Here is a 4,966-nt window from a genome sequence, read left to right as displayed (position 1 = left end):
AAACATGGAGTCCATACTGGATTTCATGGCTTTAAGTCATTTCCTGAGTTGGCATTTATCCAAATCTTGCTTGTAGGCATGGGTTCCAACCATTCCAATAGGAAAATTTTAGAATCCACCTTTTCTCAGAATTTCAACAAACTGTTTGTTTTGATCCCAAGTAACTTACGATAGGTATGAGCGACAATAGAATTATTCTCTTCAACTCTTTGAAGTCTTTCATTCTAGTGGGACGATAGAAGCCTCGCTAGTTGAATTAGCTTGCTTCGACACATGGTTTATTAGATTAGCTGATTTCATATGCCTTCGTCTCTGATGTAGTGTTATCCACATCCATTTGTTGCTCGTCTCGAATCTCATCGAGATCTAACTTTACTCTCACTTGGCTTTGTAGGAAGACATTCTTTCTATAAAGACACTATCACGAGCAACAAACACTTTGTTTCTACGCGATTGTAGGAATAATACCTCTTAGTTTCCATGAGAGAACCCATGAAGAACTATTTTTCTGATTTAGGGTGTATTATGTTATCTTTGTAAACATTTTACATTGATTTCATAAGCCTTAATCCTGTTTAGAAAGATAACTTTTGGAACATTTCCAAATCATAACTCTTATGACATCTTTTCTTCTGCTTTGGTTAAGTTTCCTGTTTAGTATAATCGCAATTGTTGTTGTAATAATGCATATCCTCAAAACGATATTTGTAAATCATTAAATCTTGGGTCGAACAATGGCAAGCAAAGTCTGATTCCATCTTCATAAACATACATTTTAATTATTGTAATGTTTCTGGATTGTGAATTAATTCAACAATTCCCTTTAGATGATCATTCCTTTTGAGTAAATATTTATCACAACAATCATATTGTGGTGTTAAATTGTTTATCTCAAACTGATTTTACATTTCATTTTTGGAATTTTGAACTTTTCAATGTTTCCAAGCTTTACTTCATTAAGTAATTATCGATATATTTACTTAAATCGTTAGTAAAAGCAATGAAATAGTTAAATCTCTTTGCTAATTTTGAACTTATTGGTTCACATACATCATATGTATGAGCTCCAAAAGGTCATTTTAGCTTCTTTTACCCTTTCTACTAAAAGGCAATTTGGTCATTTTAACTTATCAAGCATGACTTCTAATTCTCAAGTGATTCATAATCATATAAGAATGAGAGTCCATCCAAAACTTTGGATGTGCAAATGGTTTATGTGACCCAACCTTACTTTGTTATAAGTAAGTTTACCTTGAATCATCTAAATTTACTTTTGTGATCTACGTATATCAATGTCATAAAACAAAATTAACTCATATCTAGCAAAATGAAAACAATTTATTACCTTGGTCATGGATCAACGTTTGTCCAAGCCAAGTAAACCAAATTCAGTATTCAAAACAAGAAAACCGAAATATTGTCTCATCAAAACTGGAAATTGTTCTAAAATCATGATGAACTAATCAAAAATTTAAAACTATGAAGCTATCTCTGGCCACTCAAATACTTCTAGTGCACCTTCAAGCTCCATTTCCAAGCTAGCTTCACTTGTTTGCAGTTCCTGCGCAACATCACTATGTTAAGCACTGCAACTTGGTATCACATACCTAAGTGAATGTTAAAATGTTTATAACATTATACCTGAGGTTGATGCTCCATTCTTCTTGAGGAAGTCATGGTATTTCTGGCAATTTCGCTTCCAATGCCCCTTCTTCTTGCAGTAAAAGCATTCACTTTCACTTGCAGCCTTGGGCTTTGGAGTCGTCTTAGGCTTTTCAGGAGCCTTGGCAACTTGCTTGCCCTTGCTCTTGGCACTAGCCTTTTGCCCCTTCTTCTTGAACCCCTTTCCCTTTTGAATCATAAGAACTTCCTTCTTAGGTTCCTTAGGGATTTGTTTCTCAGCACTAACCAACATTGCATGCAATTGATTCATAGTCTTTGCAGTGGCAGTCATGTTAAAATTCATGATAAACTGGTTGAAACTTTCTGGTAGTGAATGGAGAATGATGTCTGTTGCCAAATCATCACTATATGGGTGCCCCAGTTTCTCCATACTTTGAATTAGGCCGATAATTTTGAAAACATGATCATGAACTGTGGCTCCCTTCTCCATCCTGCAATCCAGAATCTCACGATGGAGCTCATACCTTTCAAATCTAGCTTGTTTCTTAAACAAGGCTTTGAGTTCTTGCATGATTGAATAGGCATCCTGGTCCTCAAAACGCTTTTGAAGACTAGGTTCCATGGTAGCAATCATTAAGCAAGTGATAGGTATAGCTCTGTCATGAGCTTCCTTGTGCTTCTTGATCTCTGCCGCAGTTGGATTTTCTGGCAGAGGTCCTGGTAATGGCGTATCAATGATATCCTCTTTACCCTTAGATTTCAGAACAAGTATTAGCATTCTTTCCCAAGTGGAAAAGTTCTCCCCTGTCAACCTATCCTTCTCAAGGAATGGTTGAAGGTTGTAAACTTTGTTGTCATTGTGATTACGGCTACCCATCTATGTCAAAATAAGTCAAAGTTTAATAGTTCTGTTTAATTTAAAATTAAAGTACCATAAACGCATTCATTTGGTAACTTTAAAACACTTTATTCAATAATTAATTGATCCCAATTGAATTTAAGTGATTCCAAGATCCTTTATTTGTGCAATAATTGACCGGACTTTGGCCCTACCATCAACCATTACATTTTCAAGGTGAGTAAACTCTTTACTGATTACAACTCTTGTAACTCTTGGTTGAATAATTAATCATCACATGTTTAATTATTTCCCTTTGCTTCAAGGTTCTAAACTCTTTAGGTAACCTTGTTGAGCATAACCAATTAAAAGTGTAAAATTTATTTTACCCCCACTCCCCTAAGATATAATATGACACCCAGCTTTGGCATGACCCATCATAAATATCAAAGGTTTCATCGGGTTTTTAATTGGAAAAGCAATCTCAATATTACTGGGACCTAGATTTATTATGTTGTGATTATTTAGTGAACTCTAGCGCATCATCAATCAACATAAATAAAATCTAACATGCATAATCTACTAATGCAATAAATCATGACATAGTATGGCCCCTTAGTCCTAAGAAAACTAGAAATGAAAAAGCTCCCACTTGAATCGTCATGGATCTCCATCCACCTTGCTCCTTTGGGACTTCACTTCATGGGCTTCTTTGGACTAACACTATTTAAATAACTATTCTATTTACTTTAAATAAAAGTTACAAAAATACTTAACGGTACGCAGACTGTATTTAGATTACAAAAATACATCACGATGCGCAGATCGTATTTAAGAATCTATGGTCCATACTAGTCTATATATAGCAACATAATATCATATATTATAAAAGTGCCATATAATAAATCACTCAACATGCTTGTCTAAACTACAACATCGAATGTTCATAATAAAGACAACGCATTTTCTAAAATATCTCATATTTTAATCATAATTAGATAATATCATATATTATTCATGACCGTTTATTAAATATCATATATTTAATTTAGTCATGAGATAGAATCAAATCATATTTTAATCTAGAAAGATAAATCATATTTAATCTTCCATGATTATCCTAACAAATTTAGGAGATTCTATCCTAATTACTAGCCAATCAAATAATTTTAAAATCAATTATATCCTAATCTAATTATGGGATAATCACATTATTTAAATCAATTATTATCCTTTTGGAATATGCTCAGAATACCCTAGTCAATCTTATCCAAAATTAACCACTTTAATTAGGATAATTACCAATTTAACAACTTTAAATATGGATAATATAAAATATAACAACTTTTGAATATTTGATTTTATCCTATAATAAAAGATTTTATCCAAATAAAACCAACTTTATCTTTTAAAATAAAAGATCATATTTTCAAAATATTTTATCTTATCCAAAATAAAACTGATTTTATCCCAAAATCATTCACAATTATCTTGAAATAATTTTAAAATAAGATAATTAAATTTTTTTTTTTTTGAAAAACCGCAAGCCACCACCGCCGGCCACCGTGGTTGGCTAGCCGAAGCTAGCCACGGTGGCTGGCTGCCTTAACAGCAGCCACTGCCGCAAGGCAGCAGCGGGCAGCTGCTCTGGCAGCCGTGGCAGCAGCCGTGCTAGGGGTGCTAAACCTTCGAGCCGAGCCCGAACCTTATTAGGCTCGGCTCGAGCTCGTTTCCCACAAAGGGGGCTCGAGCTCGAGCTCGACGAGCTTCGGAAACTTAGGCTCGGTTCGAGCTCGAGACTCCAAACCCAAGTTCGGCTCGAAGTTCGGCTCGAGCTCGAAGTTTTCTAGTTTGTTAATGTTGAAGTACGATTTCTGGCTTCTTAAAAAAACAAAAAAAAAACAAAACTCAACTTCTAGATCGAGTTTAACCTACTATTCCTGCCATAGGTGAGTAGACGATAACGATGAACTGTAATTGAGGATGAGTAGATGACGGTGAGCACTAATCGACGGTGAGTAGAAGACGTGATCATTAATCGACGCTGAGACGACAATGGTCAGAAACTGAGCACTAATAATTAAGTAATTGATGATGAGACTACGGTGAGAACTAATTGACGGTGGAGTATGAACAATGGCAGTCGTGACTAGTTGTGCTTGTTTAGTGTTTGACGGGAATGAGGATGACGGCTGTGTGTGTGAGATTGAATTTGTGTGGAGTAGTGGAGTTGGGGAACTTTAGTTAGGGTTAAAAAATTAATAGTTGTACCCCACTAACATTTAAAGGTTATACATATATATTAATATATAAACTAAAATGAATATTAAACCTTTAATGAATGAATGTGGCAATTAATTCATAATTTCATATTAAAAATATATATTAAAAAAAAGTTTATGTTTTTAAAATTGTATTTTTTTTTTTAGTATATATATTTTAGTCGAGTCTGTTCACGAGCTTTTCGAGCCGAACTTTGACTTGCTCGGCTTGGCTCGTTAAGGT

The 4,966-nt window shown here is 34.5% G+C and overlaps 1 long non-coding RNA gene across 1 annotated transcript; it reads right to left on the bottom strand.

The window, feature by feature from the left end:
* Window positions 1-1,318: 1,318 nt before the first annotated feature.
* Window positions 1,319-1,761, bottom strand: LOC145582626 (uncharacterized). Its single transcript, XR_014099918.1, has 2 exons — window positions 1,642-1,761; window positions 1,319-1,561 (listed from the first exon to the last, which is right to left on the bottom strand). It is a non-coding gene; the product is annotated as an uncharacterized LOC145582626 (long non-coding RNA).
* Window positions 1,762-4,966: the final 3,205 nt, after the last annotated feature.

The sequence above is a fragment of the Chenopodium album genome, chromosome 2 (assembly GCF_948465745.1).
Source record: "Chenopodium album chromosome 2, dcCheAlbu1.1, whole genome shotgun sequence".
Lineage (NCBI taxonomy): Eukaryota > Viridiplantae > Streptophyta > Magnoliopsida > Caryophyllales > Amaranthaceae > Chenopodium > Chenopodium album.
The sequence above is the reverse complement of the archived record's forward strand: the minus strand, read 5'-3'. Positions and strand labels throughout refer to the sequence as shown.